General features: G+C 44.8%; 1 protein-coding gene and 1 non-coding gene across 2 annotated transcripts in view; both read left to right on the top strand.

Annotated features, from left to right (window-relative positions):
* LOC126249758 (galanin receptor 2a-like) overlaps positions 1 to 23,500 on the top strand; it is a 188,401-nt gene that overhangs the window by 99,831 nt on the left and 65,070 nt on the right. The window lies entirely within an intron of this gene.
* Positions 8,670 to 8,744, top strand: Trnat-ugu (transfer RNA threonine (anticodon UGU)). The gene has a single exon. It is a non-coding gene; the product is annotated as a tRNA-Thr (tRNA).

The following is a 23,500-nucleotide window of genomic DNA, read 5'->3' as shown; positions in this document are numbered from 1 at the left end:
GGGATCTCCTGCTTACTAGGGAGGTGCGCAAACCACTGCGCCATCCGGACACAGCGTTATCGCAACTGCGCGGACTGTCTCAGTACGCCTCATGGCCGACCCACATTCCCATCGAACGCCATCTACCCGCAGTTCCTGTCCATTTCCTCCAAGCTCGCTACTGTAAGATTCTCACAGGAGGTCGGACGTATTTGTGCATCCGCACAGAAGAAGGTGGACCCTTTGTCCAGCTACGCTCATTTAATTAATTACATGAACGAGTGGTGTCTGTTCTTTCGGACAGGTCCCTCGCCCTGTATAATTCACCGGAAATACATAATTTAAAAAGTATAATAACAAGGAATACCCTCCAATTAAAGCTACAGCGCTAATTTCCGCTAGCAGTTCCACTGCTGCACTTGGTAAAAGTGTGTGTATGGTCTGTGTAGAGCCAATACAAGTCGGATTCCAGTGTCACATGGGGGCTTGTCTTGTAGGCTCTACGCACACTGTTTGCATGTTGCTGCATCTGTCTACTCCCTTACTCACTCGATCTAACATCACACATTGTTTTCTAGTGAGGCTGAAGCCTTCCATCTTACAAGTTAAGTCAGTCATAAGTATACAATTCCTAGGTTTTATTGATTTTTTTTCTTTATTGTTAATTTCACACCTGATACAGGTAGGCCAGCAGCGGCATATTACGCTCTTCGGCCACAGATAAAACTAATGACACAAAAGAAGACAATCACAGAACAGACAGGGTGGACATACAAATGTAGACATACAAAATTAAAACACACGGAGCCGTTCACGGGCGCAGAGTCCAAAATAAAAATGTTCAGACACGTGGACACGCACAGAGAAGACAGAACTCACACGCGAACGTTGGAGCACAAACGAATAAACTCTGGAACACTTGAGCACGAACACGACGGCACACACAAACACTAGGCGATGATCTCCGGCGCGCGGAAGTTCACTATACGTGTGCGAGTCCGGGGACCTGCCAAAAGGGGAAAAGGGGGGAGGAGAGGGAGGGGGAGTGTGTAGATGCCAGTGGCAGAGGAGATGGGAGGGGGAGGAAAGACTGTAGGAGGGGCAGAGAAGCCCGGTGGGAGGAGGGAGGGAGAGAAGGGAGAGAGTATGCCCTCGGGAAAAAACACAGGATGCGGTAGAGGAGGATCAAAGTTGGTAGGAGGGGTAGACGGAGGGGATGAGGGCATCATCAGGGAGGGGGAGTTGGTGGAAGCCACCTTGGGCGAGGGTATGGAGAGTGGAGAGATGGAGAGCAGGTGGGATGTGGGAATGCAGGCGCGGCAGCGGACGGGGGTGGGAGAGGCTGGGAGAGACAAGCGGGAGAGGGGGATGAAGTTTTCGGGAGGTGTAGAGGATCCGTATCCGTTCGAGGAAAAGAAGGAGTTGCGGGAACGGAATAAGGTCATAGAGGATCCGCGTGGAGAAGGGAAGACGGTTTTATTGAGTCCCTAATCGTCCTATATACCTGTATACGAGGTGGAATCCAAAATTTTCGGGACCGGTGCTGCCATCTGGAAAGTAGGAGTAGTAGATCTTTGCACCGCTAGGTTGCGAGAGCTGCATATCTGATGAGTCAGTGTGCGGAGTGGCATTCAGCTGGGAGGACGAGTTGTGTGTCCACAGTGATTTCCGTAATACTCTGTGTTTGGTGTGTGGCGATTTTACGATGGATCCGCGAATAGAACAGCGTATCTGATGATCCAGCCTTATTGTCACGGGTTATCACCGGCGACGAGAGCTGAATTTACGGCTATGACCCAGAGAGAAAGCAACAATCGTCCCAGTGGAAGAGCCCAGGCTTTCCAATACCCAAAAAAGCGAGACAAGTGAAGAGCAAAGTGGAGAGCATGATCATCGTTTTCTTTGATACCAAGGGAATTGTGCACAAAGAATTCGTCCCACCCAACCAAACTGTGACGTTTTGCGACTGCTCCGTGAAAACGTGCGGCGACGACGGCCCGAACTTTGACGTCAACGGAACTGGCTGCTGCATCACGACAAGGCGCCCTGTAACACGTCCTTGCTCACCAGGACCTTTTTGGCAAAAAACAACATGGCGGTTGTACCCCACCCACCGTACTCGCCAGATTTGGCACCTTGCATCTTCCCGCTGTTCCCAAAACTGAAACTCAGGTTGAAAGGCCGTCGGTTCGACACTCGAGAGAGGGTTCAAGAAGCATCGCTGGCGGTGATAAACACCCTCAAAGGACAGGACTTACAGAAAACGTTTGACCAGTGGCAGAAGCGCTGGGACCGGTGTGTCTGTGCGGATGGGAACTACTCCGTGGATGATGGTGACCATTAGTCCAAATGTAAGGTTTTCAACAGATGGCAGTCCCAGTCCCGAAAATTTTGGATACTTCAAAATTTAGCAGTGTTTGAAACCTCTGCCGCATCAGGGACCTGTGTTTGAGGCTTTTAGTAAGCATGTGAACCTGGTTTATGGGAAGACGGAACATGATCTTCATAGTCTGGTACTTCAGGAGGTTCGATGTGTGTAAGGTGTGTAGGGCTGTCTGCTTCTAAGATTATTCTTATGGTCTCCCTTCCATGGATAACAACATTAGACGAATAACTGTTTGCATAAGTGCCAGAGGTGGACCAACACGTTATTAACATACTCAATTTGTGAAGCCTTTCTCCTGAATAAATCATCCAATTTTCTTGAATAATTCCTTCGTGGTGCTGTGCTTTCTTTTTGTCTTCTAATGTATATTGGAGCGACAACTTGTCTAACGTTTTAAACGACCTGCTATTGTAGCTAAAACTGACTATGAGAAAGAAAACGATAAAGCACATTTTCAGAGCAAAGAAATTTCTTCCCGGAGTATGCTTTAACAGAAAATCTGTACACTGCTGTTTAAAAAGTATATGGCCTACATCCGTCTGAATGTTTATTAGAGTATCGCTTAAATATTTGAAATAAATCGGTCAAGAACTTTCCGAGATTTTTGCTAACAATGTTAAACAACGATTTGTCTTTAAATGGGGTGATTCAGCTACGCCTACCTCTGGGTTTTATGCAAGCCGCAACACCTTCAAGTACCACATGTTAGATTTTCATATTCTCTCGCTCATTACACGTAAACCATTAGTCCTACAGAAAAAATGAACTACATTTTTTGTAGCAAATTTAATGTATTTCAATTTTTTTTACTGAGATGCATTTTCGCAACAGGCCGTAATTTTCTAATTATTCAAGAAAAACGTGCAAACGTGACCTTTAAACGCGTTTTTCTTGAATAACTCGGAAACCGTACCCTCTAGCGAAAACGTATCCCAGTAAAAAATGTAACTGCATTAAATTTACTACAATAAGTATGTATTGTAGTTTATATTAGATACCAGGGTCTTTATTGACTTGAATTTCTTCTGAGGATTCGCTTTTCCACGCTATGATCAGGTAATCAGCTTAGTATACAAATTTACGAGATGGCGCTTCTGCCACGTTCACTAATCGTATGTATGAGTTAAATAAGAGAGGGGACGATGCAGAACCCTGTGGTAAGACATGTTACAACGCTTAGATTTTATGGAACTTAACATTAAGTATAATTCGGGATTTTCTTCCAGTGAGTATATTTACAAGTAACATAAATGTCTGTGTGCATTTGATGATCTTTGCTAGAATGAAGTACAATCCTGCAACTCATACTGTAACATAGGCTGAGGAATGATCAATAAATACAACTTTACCTTTATTATGGTATCTTTTTTCGCCTTATGTTGTAAGTGCCAAGACATGCACACTATTCCCGCCAGCCGTCAAGCCTGCTTAGTTTATAGGGAAGATTAAGCTTGATATATGGATTCAATCTACATTGCGCAACAAAATTAAAGAATCCCTCATTCGAACCCCCGTAATTGTCTTCCATTGCGACGCCTAAGGTTAAAATTTGGCTCAAAGATTCCTCCAAGCTTCTCTGTAATAGTACAAAATCGTGGCGACCTGCAACGTCACCTTCGGTATCGGCGACTCTTCAAACAGCACGTGTCGATAAATGCAAAAAAAGGACCAAATTTCACCACAGTTCTGCCCAACGCCACCATGCCCGCGTCACACGATGGGAAGGCCGCCACACACCCCCTCCCTCTTACCCAAATTTGATACCTTCTTTTGACGCCTCAACGGTGGAGGTCAGAACTGAGACGCCCAGCGTTGAAATCACGCGGTTTTCTTATGGAAAACCGATAAAAACATTCCAGGCGCACCACTGCTCAGAAACGACACAAAAACGTCTCAAAGAACGGTATAAAGAGCATCAATGAAACCACCCCTTCGCTTGGGGCTTTGATTCCCACACATTTCGCGATTGAAATGACAGTTCGCAGTGCGGTAAGCAACAGGACAACGTTCTTGACAACGTTCGATACAGCTGCCAGCCCCTGGGCGTTTCAAACCTACTCTAAGGACATCGTGAGGCTACCGTCCCATCGAATGTGATCTCGCCCCTTTGAAGTGTAGCGCGACCGCAATTTTAGCTCTGCTGTACAGCCTGGAATCACTAGGGACTGTTAAAAACAGTTCGACGAAATCTGAACATGATCCGAAGCAGCAAAGTGTTCATCTGTTTTTGCATCCCTCTTTTGTCGCACACTCCTTTGGCGTGATCGTGGGGGGAGGGGTGCAACATTAAGATGTGCATGAATAAAATGGCGAAGGGTTTCTCTAAGCCCCCCCCCCCCACCAGTTCTGCAGCACTCCAGCGCCTGGATGCAGGTAAACATCACCTGGCTGATGTCCAAGGAGTTGCCTAATCCTCAGGAGCTAACGCAGCCTGTACTCTGAATGTATGCCGAGGTTTCCGTCAGGTGCATTTTTAATGTGCTCAGCTAACGTGCGTGGTTGGCACTGAGGCTGTTGCCAAACTGGGGAGTCTTATAGGGACCCTTTGCTGTTTTACTTACGCACATCTTAATATTGCACCCCCTCCTCCCCCTTCGCCCGTGACCGCACTATAGGATGGCGCGGGAAAGGAGGAATGAAAAAACATATGAACACTTGCTGATTCGGTCCACATTCAGATTTTTTCGAATTCTTTTAAACAGTCCCTAGTGATTCCAAGCTGTACAGCAGAGCAAAAACTGCAGCCGCACTACACTCCATAGGGTCAGACCACGTCCAGTGGGGTTGCAGACCCACTATGTCCTTAGAGTAGGGTTGAAACTCCCAGGTGATGGCAGCAGTGTCGAACGTTGTCAAGAGAGTCGTCCTATTGCTCACTGCACTATGAACTATTGTTTTCGACTGCTCAAAGCATAAGAATCAATGCCCCAAGCGAAGGGATGATACCATTGACACCCTTTATGCCACTCCCTGAGGCGCTTTCGTGTCGATCCAGAGCGTCGGTATGTCTGAAATGTTTTCCTCGATCATCCGTCAAGAAACCACGTGATTTCAAGGCTGGTTGACCTAGTTTCGACATCCACCGCTGAGGTATCAAAAGAAGAAGTGAAATGTGGGAGAGTCGGGTGTGGTGACCTTCCCATCGTATAACACGAGCATGGTGGCGCTGGGCAAAATTGTGGTGAAATTTGGTGTCAATATGAAATCATTTACCCTCATTCCAGCTCACATGAACTTCTGTGCTGTGACCTCTTTTTCTTATTTTTTCCAAATTTCAAACTCATGCGCGAGGATGTGAGCCTTTAATTTCGTTGCACAGTATATTTACTACGATATTTTCAAACAGTTTGTAAGAAGTGTATCATAAACAGCTTGATCTGAAGTTTCTTTGACTGTCGCATATCGTAACTGGTTTCAGTGTTTCTGTTACGTTGGATTCCTTTACAGATCTTAGAGATTTTGTCTGTTTTAATATGTTTTCTTTCTAGAAATATTTTCCCACCACTGCATAGGTTCATGAAATACTCTGAAAATTTGCTATCTGTGCTTGCAGCTTTCCAAGATTTCCTAAATTTCAAGCTGAAGATACTTCTTCTGTTCCTGCTGGAGGTGTTATGTCTTCCTCGGTGGGGGTTTCCTGCAACCACTGTTCACTTAGATGGAAACCACTTTTCTTCTCCTCTGTCTTCAATAGGACTTCCAAGGTCTACTTCAGGTTCATTGCCCCCTGGTTAGGTGTTACATTTTCCTAATTCTCTGACGGTCAGTAGCTCCTCTCAGTTTACACAATCCCCAACTACTACCACTAGAGTGATCAAAGTCGAACTTTTCCATCGTCTTATGCAATCATCATTTTCGTTCGTTATTCATAGCTATGGAGACTTGACGCACGACCTCGGGATCGTGACTCTGGACATGTTCCTCCATGGGTGCCTCACACTCTGTAGTCCAGTAGGCACTGTATTACCTCTGTGAGTCTCGGATGCAGCTTTGGGTAGTATCTTGAGGAACCTCTGATAATTTTTGCCACTACTGTGTCCAGTTCATATTCCCTTTCTCTTGTGTAGGGGTTGCCCTCACCAAGGTGGAAACCCCTACTGTTTCGTCGGGATGAAGGCCGAGGAACCTGTGTGGCGTCGACAGATGCTACACAACAAGATAAAATATAATTTTTTTATTCTTCAGAATACATCTTGTCGCAGTGTCTTCTGCGCCAGCTGGTGGTTCCGTAAACCGGAGTGGAATCCGCTGAACCAGAGGCAGTCTCAAGACTGCCAAAGATTGCTGCATGAGCGCCGAGCGCAGACCGGAGATTTGGAGTGCGGCGAGTTGCTCGCCCGTTGCTTCGGAACGCTCTTCCTGTCAGCTGGTCTGCTGCGGAAGAGGTTATGACTGCGGCGAGTTTGTGTTTCGCTCACTCACCACCCTGAGAGTACTCTGTCTCTCTCAGATCACTGCCCATGTTGTCCCACCAGATGTACCATGATGAAGGATACCGTGATGTCGTGTTGATTGCTGATCCTGGCCCACCCATTTGGTAGGACATCTGAACGGAACGATGCTGAAGGTTCAGAGCGGCAGGTACTCTGAACTGGAACGATGTTGGTAGACTCACGGGCAACCACTCAGTGGCGGATTCAGTACTGGATGCTGGTTCATAATCATCCGTGGCTACAGATCGGCGGTCATCACATCAGATAGCAATACTGGAACAATCTCACACAAAATATTGCAGTGTAATAATCAGAGAATCGAATGCTAACGACATGAACGCCATAGATTTTACTGATCGCCTCTCTCTAGACTAGCGGGGTGGAGTATTTATGTTGTTGAGGAGCAGCTTCGCTGTATGATGTCATTTATAATGACCAAATCCGTCTCGCTCCTTATGAGTCATCATCGGTCTTCAGTTTTGTTTTTCACATCCAGCTAGGTGAATACCGGGTTGGTCCCCACGTTCCGCCTCAGTTACGCGCGTCGCAGACATTTGAAACACGTTCACACTCTTTCACGATTTACACTAGACACAGACAGTTGGGGTACACTGATTCCGTCCTGGGGGGTACGGGGTGGCGGCAGGAAGGGCATCCGGCCATCCCTAACACTAACATTGCCAAATCCGTTGTAACCACGCCGACCCTGCGATCGCTGCGGGACTACGGCGTAATCTAAAGAAAGAAAGAAAGAATCGGTCTTCAGTTTTGCTGTATTGGCTTAATCAATTTGTTTCAATATCATAACTGCTTTGTCAAACCCCTTATAGCTGTTGTTGCATCCTATCTAGTGCTTCTTACATGTTACCAGAGTAATGGAAGCAAGATGGTCTGCATCGGTATTACAATTTTCAGCTGAGCCCGCTCGCAATCACACACGGAAGTGCTGATGTCACACTATTGGTGACCTATTAACCATGTCGAAATGTTTACGCCTAGCAGCGAGCTCGTGTTGGTTCTTCCGTATGCCTGAGCAATGACGGACTATACGGACTCGGAAAAATTTTCTCTTTCCTGGTCCCTTAATATCTTGATGCGTAACATACGTATGCTTGGAATGCACCCCAGTCAGTCTTCTTTAAATTCCATCTTGGCATTAGGCTGCTCTTTAGATAAGAGATTTTGTCTCTCCTGTGGAGCGCTGTGAACAACCACAACGGTCGTAACAAAGGCATAAACAGAGGTCCACAGAGAATAGACATATGATGAAGACACTGCTAACGATAATGTATTACATTAGTATGATGAGTATGAGGGGCAAACATCTATTAGGCGCACTACGAATGTAGTGTTGTGGACATGTTGGGAATGTGGATCTCACGGGGAGCGTGCAAGGGATAAGTCCCTGCAGACGCACTGTCCTCTGTGCCCGCAGTGGCTCATATGGATAGAGCGTCTGCCATGTAAGCAGGAGATCCCGGGTTCGAGTCCCGGTCGGGGCACACATTTTCAACATGTCCCCAATGAAGTGTATCGACGCCTGCTTGCAGCTAGGGTGTCTATTTAATTATCATTTCATTTCTAGCAAAGCTGCATGGTCATCCACGGTAATTGTTCTTTCGGGAACAGATACTACCGTCATATATATAGTTAAAAAAAATGGGTTCCCGGCCTTTGACCTTCTTGTGCGAACGCACACGCTATGCCCGAACTCGTACGGGACTTGGTACATTAATCTGCCACGAGTAATGAGTATGATGGGCAAACATCTATTAGGCGCACTACGAATGTAGTGTTGTGGACATGTTGGGAATGTGGATCTCACGGGGAGCGTGCAAGGGATAAGTCCCTGCAGACGCACTATCCTCTGTGCCCGCGGTGGCTCAGATGGATAGAGCGTCTGCCATGTAAGCAGGAGATCCCGGGTTCGAGTCCCGGTCGGGGCACACATTTTCAACATGTCCCCAATGAAGTGTATCAACGCCTGCTTGCTGCTAGGGTGTCTATTTAATTATCATTTCATTTCTAGCAAAGCTGCATGGTCATCCACGGTAACTGTTCTTTCGGGAACAGATACTACCGTCATATATATAGTTAAAAAAAAAAAAAGGTTCCTGGCCTTTGACCTTCTTGTGCGAACGCACACGCTATGCCCGAACTCGTACGGGACTTGGTACATTAATCTGCCACGAGTAATGAGTATGATGGGCAAACATCTATTAGGCGCACTACGAATGTAGTGTTGTGGACATGTTGGGAATGTGGATCTCACGGGGAGCGTGCAAGGGATAAGTCCCTGCAGACGTACTATCCTCTGTGCCCGCGGTGGCTCAGATGGATAGAGCGTCTGCCATGTAAGCAGGAGATCCCGGGTCCGAGTCCCGGTCGGGGCACACATTTTCAACATGTCCCCAATGAAGTGTATCAACGCCTGCTTGCAGCTAGGGTGTCTATTTAATTATCATTTCGTATTACATACCGTCAAATAAGTCTGCGGTTTGACGGAATTCCCACCCCTGATGAAAGAATATCTGCACTGCCAGACAAAAATGTTAAGCACCCAAAGACATGATCGGATGTCAATATAGCTTTGAACAACATCGACGGGTATGCAAATAATTTGAATTGCAATTCTCTGTGACAGGTAGAATGGCCAGCACAGTGTGTTAGTGCTTTTCCTGTTTAGTGTTGTTACCAGGCCTGTTAAAGCGTATATAGAGCGTGAACTGCATCAGGTGGTGAGTGACTACTGCGACGGACACAAAGGTGCCGCAAATCGTGTGAGCCAGCGTTATCAGCACCTGACAGAGTTTCAAAAGGGTCGCATTGTGGTGCTCCGTTTGGCCTACTGGTCGAATCGTGCAATATCCAGATTTATCGTCATTCGGGTGTCAGTGGCCCCATGTTGGACTGCGTGGAGACATGAGGGCAGGCGTACTCGTCATCAACGTTCGCAGATGACCTCTAAAAGGGAGGAAGGATCAATACATTGCACATCAAGCTCTTTGTAAATCCTTCACAACTGCGCCTGCCACCCAAGAACAAGTAAAGGACCAACTGCAACTTTCTTTATGATTCTGGGCCACTGGTCAGGGTCTAGCAACAGCTGGACTAAAGACTTACCGTTCCACGTGTAGGGTGCCGTTAACACAGTACAAACAACTGCATTTGGAGTGGTGCCGTGACGCGGAAATATGGACTGTTGATGAATGGAATCGCACTGTGTTCAGTGATGAATTGTGGTTCTGCATTACCATGAATGACCATCAACGGGGTGTATTTCAGCGACCTAGAAAGAGGACCCATTCTTTCGATGTTTTGGAAAGGCACAGCGTTGTTACTCTGGAGTCATGGTGCTGGAAGCCGTTGGGTATGACTTCAGGCTATGGTTCTTAGTGACTGAAGGGACTCTGACGGCACAGCGATACATCACGGACATCCTGCGTCCTCACGAGTTACCTCTCATACAACAGTATGTTGGTGACATTTTTCTACAGAAAAATGCTCGCTTCAGTCCGGAACCGCGCTGCTGCTACGGTCGCAGGTTCGAATCCTGCCTCGGGCATGGATGTGTGTGTTATCCTTAGGTTAGTTAGGTTTAAGTAGTTCTAAGTTCTAGGGGACTGATGACCTCAGATGTTAAGTCCCATAGTGCTTAGAGCCATTTGAACCATTTCTGAAAACGCTCGTCCACACAAAGCATGTGTCTCTATGAAATGTCTGCGTAATATTGAGGTACTCCCGTGGCCAGCAAAATCTCAAAATCTGTTCCCCATAGAGCATAGAGCATGTGTGAGACAAGCTCGGGCATCTGCCCTGGGGGGGGGGGGGGGGGGGGGGGGGGCAGGTCATACTAGTCTCAGGAAACAAGGACTTGAGACAACATACAGCACTTATTATTAAATAAAACAGTAAACCAGTGAAAAACTGCTTCTAATAGACATTTTAAATACAAGAATGCACTTGTACAATCCGAGAAAACATGCAGCATTTCTTATTAAATAAAACAGTAAACTAGTGAAAAACTGCGAATATCTTCTAGGGGCGGGCAGCTGCCCCCCGCGTCCGCAGCTCGTGGTCGTGCGGTAGCGTTCTCGCTTCCCGCGCCCGGGTTCCCGGGTTCGATTCCCGGCGGGGTCAGGGATTTTCTCTGCCTCGTGATGACTGGGTGTTGTGTGATGTCCTTAGGTTAGTTAGGTTTAAGTAGTTCTAAGTTCTAGGGGACTGATGACCGTAGATGTTAAGTCCCATAGTGCTCAGAGCCATTTGAACCATTAGCTGCCCCCCCTCCCCCCCCCCCCCCCCCCCCCGACCCTCGCTGGGTACGCCCATGCCTATACCAACATCACTATTCAGGATATCTAAAACCAGTTAGAACAGTTGAGGGCCAGATTGCCTCACAAGAGACTACAACGAATTTATGACATGATTCCCAACCTAATCAGTGCATGTATGAAGACCAAAGGGGTTATAACGCCATTCTGAGAAGTGACTCATACTGCCAAGTTTTTTGTTAATTTTACTCTATTTTGTCATCACTAAAATATCATCAGAGACTCCCTCAAACAGTAAAGCTTCATTTCGTTTCCTCCTCCTCTTTTCGGTGCTTCACTTTTTGGTTAGGTATTCTATCTTTTTCTAATTTTTCCTTATTTGTTAGTGTTTAATGTCTTTAAACAATGGTGTCATGGCACCACTTACAGCTGCCGTAATGCATAATTATTCACAACCTCATTGTTTTGGTTATTGTCTCATCGACAACAAAGTCCGTCGAGGAGATGTATTAACTTATTGGCACTGTAATGAGCACGCGTCGATCAGCAACACTTGAGCTCTTGTCGACTAAAATCTAATATTGTTGGAGAATTTTGAAATACAACGTTCCTGCTTTTTCGCAAAGTTCAAAATGTATTTTTTCTCCTGCTAGGTAGAGAAAATGGGCTACACTGAGTGACAAGGCGTTAGGCAGAGAGTGAGGCATGACAGGCTCCAAGGTCCTGGCGGCAGTAAGCGTGATTTACAAGCGGAAGCCGCACCACGCGCTGTATACATACGTCACGCACATAAAGCAGACACGCGCTGTCTGAAATTTAACTTCTTGTCCACATTTCTCCTCCGTTTGCGCTCCATTTTGAATCTTCGTTGTCAGTGATAGCTGTGACACTTCGAAACATTGTATCAGATTAACCATGCAGTAAATCTTCATTTTTTTGGCCTTCACGAAAAGTATAACTGGAACTCTGTACGATCACCTATTTCCAGTGCTACTAAGGGAAATCGAAAGTGTCAGTCCAAAGGAGACACTAATCAATGATCACACAGCCGTGTTTTCAAGCCATAGTCTTGTGGACACCCGTTCGTGTTTGTTGCAAAGACACTGATTATGTAACTAACATAAATGAGGCGCTGAGAACCACAAGATCCTAAAGCACACCGTCGTCGATTCCGCATTGAAGTGAATATCAGAGAAATCGATCAGACACCTTCTCCTGAATGTTCAGATATACAATGTGGGCTACAGCACACATAAATCTTACTCACCTTAAGATCAACAGATTTCAGAAACATGCATTAATGCTACACTCTCAAAATCGACGATGACGTGCTCTGGGCCCTTCTGGTTCTCAGCACCCCAATTACTATCGTATAGGACTAACCTTTGATACTATTACACCGTTTTGCCGTAGGAAAATGCTTTCCGCTGAGTTCTGTTATATCGACGCTCTAGTTCATTTCGAAGATATTCGAAAGGTTCAAATCAGGACTTCTGGGAGCCTAGTCCATAAATTTACCCAGATATTCTTCAAACCATCATTTAATGCTTCTTCCTTTCTTAAAAGAAAAATTATGTACCTAATGTAGAAAAAGTCTGATACTCCACTGTTGCCACATGATGGGACCAAGTTACTATCTGACATGTTTTCCTAAATACGTGCTTTGATTCTACAATCCACCAAAAACAACATTCTGAACCCAATCCCTGATAACTAGCTGCAGAGCATAACGTCCACATAGTTTCAGTTTTGCGAGAACACAATGAGAAATTATCATGCAATAGCCACGGACCAGATTCGTATACGTCCACATGAACTTCGCATGATGTCCAGTGATTTATATTCCACAAAAACAACTTTCATTGCGCCACAGACCAATACTGGATCGTTCTGTCATTGACCAATGTACTCGAGCTGCTAAGGAAGGCCTCAGCAAGGATTAAAGAGGACGTCAATACAATACGCTTGAGAGCTACACCTGGCGAAGCGCTTGCGGGGCTAAATGATAGGTTGAGGGGGTAGATATTTTCTTTGATTTAACAAAAGCTTTCGATTGTGTGGACCATGTATGAGTTGTAACATAGCGGAATTAATAGAAAAACTATATAAGGATTCATTTCACATCTTTGAAATAAGAAACAGATTGATGTCCTCCAATCTCACAGAACAGTGAACAGGTTTGAATCTGACTGGAATACTGTAAAGTAGTGGAGAGGTAGAGGGGTGGCAGCACAGGGCTCTATTCTGAGGCCCTTGCTTTTTCTTAACACGTGACAATGATCTGCCACATAACATGGCAGGCGATTCACATATATTTCTATTTGCATATGAAACAAGAGTCATTGGGAAACGTGGGATATAACGTAAATGATTTAGTAACTACAGTAATGAATAACATTAGCTCGTGGGTTGCGGAAATTAGATTGATGTTCACCGGCAACAACACGACACGGAACTCTTGTGGAAATGCAATTTTATTTTCACAAGGTGACGATGTACGCAGTGAAGTCGAAAATTGCAAATTCTTAGACCTTAAGTAAACGACATCCCACGAGCCATGGACCTTGCCTAGGTAGATCAATCTACCCGATAGATAATTGTACTGTAGGTGCAACAACATCATGAGGGTATCTGTGAGAGGTCATATAGACACTTGGTTACTGGAAAGGGGCAGCAGCCTTTACAGTAGTTACAGGGACAGCAGTCTAGATGATTGACTGATCTAGTCTTGTAACATTGGGTAACATGGTCTTGCTATGTTCGTACTGCCAACAGCAGAAATAACGGGGAAATTACAGCCGTTTTATTGCTCTACTGTTTGCCTTAACTGTGGCATCCTGTTGGGTAAAATATTCCGGAGCTGAAACAGCCCGCATTCTGATATCCGGATGGGGACTACTCGGGAGGATGTTGTCATCAGACGAAACAAAACTGCTATTCTTTGGGTCGGGGCGTGGAATGTTAGATCCCTTAGGATAGAGAATTTAAAAAGGGAAATTTACAGGTATAAGTTAAACATGAAGAGAATTAGTGAAATGTGATGGCAGCAAGAACAGTGCTTCCGACCAGGTCACATACGATTATCAACACAAAATCAAATAGCGGTAATGCAGGAGTAGGTCTAAAAATGGATAACAATATAGTAATGTGGGTAAACTACTCTGAGCAGCATAGTGAACCAATTATAGTAGCCCAGACACATACAAAGCCAACGTCCGATACAGGAGCTTCAACTCAGTTTTTCCATTCTTCCGTTTATGATTCGTGTCAGTATTTTGAAACTTTGGAATAGGAACTACGCTTTCTGAGTTCTTGATATTTGTACGGACGCTTCTTTTTTCTCTAAAGACCTCTTCACTTTTCCTATAGGCCGCATCTTTCTTTCCTTTAGCTATGCACGCTTCTACAGCCTTTGATTTTTCGTCCAGCCATTCCTGCTTTGGCGTTTTGCACTTCCTGTCAATCTCATTTTAGACCATTATATTCTCTTTTTCTAGCTTAATTTGCTGCATTTTTAAATTCTCTCCGTTTCTCAATTAGAATCAATACATCCTAGGGTATCCAAGAATTTCTGTTCCGCATAGGATGAGGAAACTGAAAGAATGTGTGAATTATTCAAACAGTTAAAAAAGACGAAAATTTAATTGTGATGGGGGACTGCAATTCTATGGTAAGAAAAGTAAGAGGAGGGAAAGTAGTAGGAGAAGATAGACTGGTGGAAAAGAATGAAAGGGTAAGCTCCTATTAAAATTTTGCACAGAGAGAAATTTAATCATTACTGTAATCTTGTTTCAGAGCTATGAATGAAGGCTGTATTTCATAAACGTAGAAAATTAAGGAGATGTAATCTAAATAAGCTGGAAGAAGCAGAGGCTGTTGAGAGTTTCTAAGATACCGTTAGGCAATGACTGACTGAAACAGGGAAAAGGAACTCATTAGTCGAAGAATGAGCACTTTTGAGGGATGGAGTACTGAAGCTAGCAGAGGATCGAATAGGTAAAAGGACATCGTCCAACAGAAATTCTTGGATACCCCAGGATGTATTGATTCTAATTGAGGAACGGAGAGAATTTTAAAATGCAGCAAATTAAGCTAGAAAAAGAGAATATAATTGTCTAAAATGAGATTTACAGGAAGTGCAAAACGCCAAAGCAGGAATGGCTGGACGAAAAATCAAAGGCTGTAGAAGCGTGCATAGCTAAAGGAAAGAAAGATGCGGCCTATAGGAAAAGTGAAGAGGTCTTTAGAGAAAAAAGAAGCGTCTGTACAAATATCAAGAACTCAGAAAGCGTAGTTCCTATTCCAAAGTTTCAAAATACTGACACGAATCATAAACGGAAGAATGGAAAAACTGAGTTGAAGCCGGCCTCCAGAATGATTAGTTTGGGTTTCGGAGAAATGTAGGAACCTGTGACGCAATACTTATCTTACGATGTATCTTCCAAAATAACTTCAAGAAAGGCAACTTTATATTTATAGTATTTGTAGATTTAGAAAAAGTTTTGACAATTTTGAAAGGAACACACTTTTAGAAATTACGAAGGCAGCAGATATAAAATACAGAGAGCGAAAAGTAATCCTCAAGGGCGTGTTGAAAAATAATGCCTCCGAATTTTTTATGTGAAAACTCTTCAAACTTTTGAAATATCTCAAACGTTTGTAGCATTCTACATCTTTATTCTCCATGTCTGCGTATTTATTCCTTAACGTAGTCACCCTGGCGACGAGCACATTTCTCTCACCGTCAACGTGGAACCTTTGACTTCATTGATGGAGCCATAATCTCACCTGTACTTGCATCGTTCCATCACTATCAAAGTGAAGTTCTTGAAGGTGTTCTTTAACTTTTGAAAACAGATGATAATCGTCTGGGGCCAAGTTGGAACTGTGTGGAGGACAATACGAGGGTTATTCGGAAATTAAGGAACGATCGGTCGCGAAATGGAAACCACAGTGAAAATACGATGAAGTTTTGTACAGATCTGTTGGGCTGTGTCTCTAGTGTGCCCGTCGATCGTGTTACGTCGTTCTTTTTAGTTCTGAGCACACAGGGAGCACATAAAGACACCTAGAACAATAGTGTCTCCCGATAAGTACGAGGGCCTGGTGAGAAATTTCGCCTGAAGCTATGCAGCCAACATTACATAACTGTCGTGCGTTTTCTTCTTCAAGACAATTCTCAGCCGCATTCTGCAGGGGCAATGAAGATGCTCCTGCATCGTTTTCAGTTGGAAATATTTGATTACCGACAAAACAGATTGCAATTGTCTCCCTCTGAGTTTCATCTCTGCTCACACGAACCGCTGGCTATGAAGACAACATTTTGGCACAGACAACGAGCTGTAGACCAGCGTAGAGAATTGACGGAAAGCACTGGCGGCTGCCTTCTATAACGAGGGTATTGGAAAGTTAGTACAACGCTACGACAAACGTCTAAGTCGGATCGGCGACTATGGAGAAAAGTAGCTGGAAGTTGTAGCTAACTGTTTCAAATAAAACAGTTTTGATTTTCACTTTGGTATCCATTTCGCGACCTATCGTTCCTTACTTTCCGAATAGCCCTCGTAGATGATAGTGAACCCAAGGCGTCGGATTGCTGCAGACGTCGCAGCGCTTGTTTATCGTCTGGAATTGCCATGCTGAAGGAGAGGGTGCTGCATGAGTGGACGAATTCTTCGAATTTGAAATTCGATTAGAGCACGCTGTTTCACACGCACCGACGTAATTTCGTTACACACCGCCATGTTACACCCTACAATTCAGATACCTCGAGTAGCAGTGGCTGCAAATATGTAGACGTGAAAATTAAAGATGTAGCATGTTAACATCGTTTGTTTTATTTAAAAAGCTTTAGGAGACTTCACACAAAAAATACAGAGGAAAGCAAGACTGCAGTTGTACGAGTAGAGGGGAATGCAAGGGAAGCACTAGTTGAGAAGAGGGTGAGATAAGTTTCTGTGCCTCCTTATTTACCTTTACAGTGAGCAAGCAATACAGGAAATCAATGCGAAATTTGGAAACAGATAAATTTCAGGGTGAAGAAATGAAAAGTTAGATGTTTGCCGATGACTCTGTATTTCTGTCAGAGATGGCAAAGGACTTGGAACACCAACTGAATGGAATGGGTAATGTCTTGAAAGGAGATTATAAGATGATGATCAACAAAAGTAAAACTATAAAAATCTAATGCAGCTGAAATAAATCACGTGGTACTGCTGGAACAAACTCAGGAAGTAGGACCCGAAAAGTAGTTGACGAGTTTAGCTCTTTGGACAGCAAAATAACTGACCACAGCCGAAGGAGAGAGGATATGTAGACTGGCAATAGCAAGAAATGTGTTTCTGAAACAGAAATTTGTTAATATCGAATACAAATTTAAATGTTACGAAGTCTCTTCTGGGGGTATTTCATTTCTTCGATCGATCGAATAACTAATGAGGAGGCACTGAATCTAAATTAAGAAAAAAAGAAATTTGCGGCACCTCTAGGCTAAAAGAAGGAATCAGTTGATGGGAATCATGCTGAGGCATCAAGGAACACTCAGTTTGGTAATGGAAGGAAGTAAGAAGAGCAAAAATTATACAGAGTGAGACCAAGATTTGAGTACAGTAAGCAGGTTCATATGGATGTAGGTTGCAGCAGTCACATGGAGATGACGAAGCTTGCAACAGGATAGACTAGCACGGAGAACATCAGACCAGTCATAAGACTGAAGACAACAACAACAACAACATGGTAATATTTGGTAGTACCACTTCCAGAAAGTAAATGACACTGTGGTTGCTATAATTGCTACTGTTTCTGACAATGAAGCACGAAAGTTTGTTTACTTCGCATACTTTCTCTCTACTATAGCCTATACAATCATATTTTGGGCAACACTGTGCGTTCACAAAACATAATCTCAGTCCGGGAAAGAGTAGTCGAACTAAGAACAGACCATTGTTGAAGTGCCTCGGAATTCTAACTTTGCCATCCCTGTATGTATACTGCCTATGTGATTTATGGTTAATGGTCTGGTGAAAATAGTTAGTCAAAATAGTTAGTCAAAACGTTTAGTCAAAATCAACTGCCACATTCACTGAAAGAACACTAGACGGAATAACGATATGCATTTTTTAACTATTGTACAGAGAAGTGTGTGCACCATTCCACTTTCAATGGGCTTCCAGCGAAACTATAAAAATGAGAGATAATCGCCAGATACTCAAATATAAGGTTACTTATATCACGCTCCTTTTTATTCTGTACCTAATTTCGATGCAGTGGCTTAGAGCCTTGCACTGCAACATATTATTGATTGCATATACTATACTAAACCATTTCTGTTTCTTTTATTCCTATAGTCTTCCTTTTGCCTTTTAAACTTCTTATTTGGTTTCTCTAAATAAAGTAATGCAAATGAGAGGGAAAAACAAACCCATAATGTTCGAATGTGTGCTGCTTGACACAATCACGGCGATGAAATATGTAGGAGTAACGTTCCAGAGCTATATGAAATGGACTAGTATGTGAGGATTGTTGTAGGCAAGGCGAATGGTCGACTTCGATTCATTTCGAGAAATTTAGGAAAGTGTTGTTCATCTGTGAAGGAGACCGCATATAGGACGCTACTGGTCGGTTTAAAGGAAGACATCGAAACAATTCAGACGCGGGCTACTAAATTTTTTACCGGTATGTTCGAACAACACGCTACTGCTTCGGGACCTCAAATGGGAATCCCCAGAAGGAAGACGACGTTCTTTTCGACGAACGCTATTGAGAAAATTTAGAGAGCCGGCATCGGAAGCTGACTGCAGAACGATTCTGCTGCTTCCAACGTATATTTCGCGTAAGAACCACGAAGATAACATAAGAGAAAGTAGGACTCGAACGGAGGCATATAGGCAGTCGTTCTTCCCTTGCTGTATATGCGAGTTAAACAGGAAAGGAAATGACAAATAATGGTACAGGGTGCGGGATTTCAAAAATAAATGATGAAATGGAGTGTGGCCCTCAACTACTTACCCTCTGACTCAGAGTTGAAATATTAAAAGTTTTGGCTGGTTTCGTTGTATAGGGGCTGGGATACGTAGTTGCCGCATTACAAGCTAAATACTGCTGAGTCTACAGTATACAATATGAATATACACATGAATCGAATGGTCGAAGGTTCCTATCACTCGGCAATTGCGAATTATAAATGTTATACAGAAATTTATAAATGAAAGATTGCAATTAAATAAAATCTGCAAGTACTATTTTAACGACTTTAAATGATGAGTACGATAGCAGAAGTACCTTTAAGAACTTCCTTTATTGCTGCAAACACTTATTGGTGTCGATGGTCCAGCAATTAAATAAAATATAAGTTGAATAACAGGGAAACAATAGATTCCTAATTCTCCAGGCTTCCCCTGCGAGATCTTGACATGTGGAATAATCGGGTCTACCGCCGGGTGTTTGTGTCGCTCTGGCACAAATTTCGGCCACGTATCTCGTTGCCTTCTTCAGGTGCGACCTGAGACAGTATCAGATCGCACCTGAAGAAGGCAACGAGTTACGTGGCCGAAATATTGTGCCAGAGCGACACAAACATCCGGCAGTAGACCCGATTATTCCACATGTCAATAGATTCCTACTTCACTTAATTAGTTATGAACAACAACATAGCTCACGAGATATTCACTTCTAAACACATACTACGTCTTCACTGCAGAAGCCACGAAAGTCTCACAAGTGCACAAGTCGGCACTACGAAATAATTCTATCTCCCGTGAACACGGGCAAACCGCTCCACATTCTCCAAGTCTCTCCCACGATCGTGCGTCCGTTTGCGCCGTACTGTCCAGGACACTCCCGTGTCCTCTCCCGTACTGTCCAGAACTCTCCGTGTCCTGTACGACTGTCCCTCGCGCCACCCTGTTCAGAATCCCCCCCCCCATCACTTCGGTAGTCGCCTCCCTTAGTAACGAGCGCGGTGATTGGCGATAGCGCTCCCATGGTGTCTCCATGCCAACGCACACTCACAAAGATTTTGAAACACATTCGAAATACTGTATTTACCTTTAAATACCTGGAAATTAAATAAATATTCCTACGGCTGGACCATAAACATGCTCTAACACACATTATGAAATACATAAACAAATTAAATAAACATATATCAAAGGAATAGAACAGAGGTAAGCCAGTAGCCTAATGTCTCTGTGCTTTCTAAAACACAGTAAATAATTGACCAATTTCTCCATGAATAGTACACTCCTGGAAATGGAAAAAAAGAACACATTGACACCGGTGTGTCAGACCCACCATACTTGCTCCGGACACTGCGAGAGGGCTGTACAAGCAATGATCACACGCACGGCACAGCGGACACACCAGGAACCGCGGTGTTGGCCGTCGAATGGCGCTAGCTGCGCAGCATTTGTGCACCGCCGCCGTCAGTGTCAACCAGTTTGCCGTGGCATACGGAGCTCCATCGCAGTCTTTAACACTGGTAGCATGCCGCGACAGCGTGGACGTGAACCGTATGTGCAGTTGACGGACTTTGAGCGAGGGCGTATAGTGGGCATGCGGGAGGCCGGGTGGACGTACCGCCGAATTGCTCAACACGTGGGGCGTGAGGTCTCCACAGTACATCGATGTTGTCGCCAGTGGTCGGCGGAAGGTGCACGTGCCCGTCGACCTGGGACCGGACCGCAGCGACGCACGGATGCACGCCAAGACCGTAGGATCCTACGCAGTGCCGTAGGGGACCGCACCGCCACTTCCCAGCAAATTAGGGACACTGTTGCTCCTGGGGTATCGGCGAGGACCATTCGCAACCGTCTCCATGAAGCTGGGCTACGGTCCCGCACACCGTTAGGCCGTCTTCCGCTCACGCCCCAACATCGTGCAGCCCGCCTCCAGTGGTGTCAAATGGTTCAAATGGCTCTGAGCACTATGGGACTCAACTGCTGAGGTCATTAGTCCCCTAGAACTTAGAACTAGTTAAACCTAACTAACCTAAGGACATCACAAACATCCATGCCCGAGGCAGGATTCGAACCTGCGACCGTAGCGGTCTTGCGGTTCCAGACTGCAGCGCCTTTAACCGCACGGCTACTTCGGCCGGCTCCAGTGGTGTCGCGACAGGCGTGAATGGAGGGACGAATGGAGACGTGTCGTCTTCAGCGATGAGAGTCGCTTCTGCCTTGGTGCCAATGATGGTCGTATGCGTGTTTGGCGCCGTGCAGGTGAGCGCCACAATCAGGACTGCATACGACCGAGGCACACAGGGCCAACACCCGGCATCATGGTGTGGGGAGCGATCTCCTACACTGGCCGTACACCACTGGTGATCGTCGAGGGGACACTGAATAGTGCACGGTACATCCAAACCGTCATCGAACCCATCGTTCTACCATTCCTAGACCGGCAAGGGAGCTTGCTGTTCCAACAGGACAATGCACGTCCGCATGTATCCCGTGCCACCCAACGTGCTCTAGAAGGTGTAAGTCAACTACCCTGGCCAGCAAGATCTCCGGATCTGTCCCCCATTGAGCATGTTTGGGACTGGATGAAGCGTCGTCTCACGCGGTCTGCACGTCCAGCACGAACGCTGGTCCAACTGAGGTGGAAATGGCATGGCAAGCCGTTCCACAGGACTACATCCAGCATCTCTACGATCGTCTCCATGGGAGAATAGCAGCCTGCATTGCTGCGAAAGGTGGATATACACTGTACTAGTGCCGACATTGTGCATGCTGTGTTGCCTGTGTCTATGTGCCTGTGGTTCTGTCAGTGTGATCATGTGATGTATCTGACCCCAGGAATGTGTCAATAAAGTTTCCCCTTCCTGGGACAATGAATTCACGGTGTTCTTATTTCAATTTCCAGGAGTGTATATATCGGATATAAACAAAGACATAGATGAATAAATATATTTATAAGCATGCTGCTACCGTTTTTTCGTTTAACTGTGGAATACTTATGGTCTGGCGCGATCGATAGTAATTGGCAACTTTGACCTCAAATAACTCATGTGCTATTCAAGTTAGATGCCTGTAATTTATACCAATTTAGGTTTACACTAATAGCTTTCTAAAGACACGTTGATCGACAAAATCGGATGAACCGTTTAGATTTTGGAAATTCGTTGCTGGGTGTTACCTGCATAATTTACAGTCAGATACTAAACTTTAAACTAATAAAGATATTGAAAATCTGATTACACCATCAGAATCGTCGTGCAAATAATGGTAATGTACATGTTTCTTCTTGAGGTATCATGATTCATCTAGCTACTATTAATTTCTATACGAACTGTGAAATGTCTGCCATTAAGGTTTCACAAAGTCCGCCATCTTTGGGACTCCTGGCGTGTCTCCTTCATCAACACAGCATCACCATGGAATTCCCAACCACGCGTCAGCTGTACCACGCACTGGGGCTACCCCTCTTGCTCATCTAACGTTTGGCACCATGTGGTTGCCGAGCGGCCTGTGCGGCCACGCCAACTTCGAACTTAGAATATTTTCAGGGCTCCAGAAATCGCCCGTTACCTCACAACGGTGGCTTGTGGAGTACGTATGTAGACGCACACGTAGAAACTCAGTGCACAATCTAGGACTCTGGCTCATGTAGTGGAACAGAATATGACTAATAAAACTAAATTAAATACTGAGGTTAACAGATTCCCTGACAGTACACTTCAAAATGGTATCAGTTGTGCGTCTGAACACTTGTACCCCTGTGAAGACTATCTTTCAGAAAACCGACAGCTGAAGCTTCAGTTCCGTTCGAATACTATTCTCTTCAATATACTGAGAAGATTCACGTCCATAGTTTGGCAGTATATGAAGTGTTTTTGATAGTGTATCCGCAGACGCGTGGCCACATGGTGTGCAACTTCCCACGCAGTGTTCTCAGTGTGAGGAAGGATCTGTCCTCTGCAGTCAAAATCCTCTCTAGCTATTGGGGATGATCCTACCACTTCTAATAGTTTTCGTGCTTTATGTAATGTTAGAGCTGTTTCGAAGTTTTGTGTTCAGTGGTTTTCGGTTTTTAGATGTAGATAGAAAATTTATTGGTTGTTTTCACTGACTCTTACTTGTTCACGGAATTTTGCGATGAAATTACGTCCTGCCTGACAGATATAGAAGTGTTTGCAGTTCCACATTTGATTTTGTAAATTGCTGGTTCTGGCTCTCAAATGACTCTGAGCACTATGGGACTTAACTTGTGAGGTCATCAGTCCCCAAGAACTTAGAACTACTTAACTTAAATAACCTAAGGACATCACACACATCCATGCCCGAGGCAGGATTCGAACCTGCGACCATAGCGGTCGCGCGGTTCTAGACTGTAGCGCCTAGAACCGCTCGGCCACCCCCGCCGGCTCCTGGTTCTGAGTAGTAAGTACTTCTCGAGGTTGCGAAGTGTAGTTTCGTTCTTAAATTTTTGTT

Source organism: Schistocerca nitens, chromosome 3, assembly GCF_023898315.1.
Source record: "Schistocerca nitens isolate TAMUIC-IGC-003100 chromosome 3, iqSchNite1.1, whole genome shotgun sequence".
NCBI lineage: Eukaryota > Metazoa > Arthropoda > Insecta > Orthoptera > Acrididae > Schistocerca > Schistocerca nitens.
The sequence above is the reverse complement of the archived record's forward strand: the minus strand, read 5'-3'. Positions and strand labels throughout refer to the sequence as shown.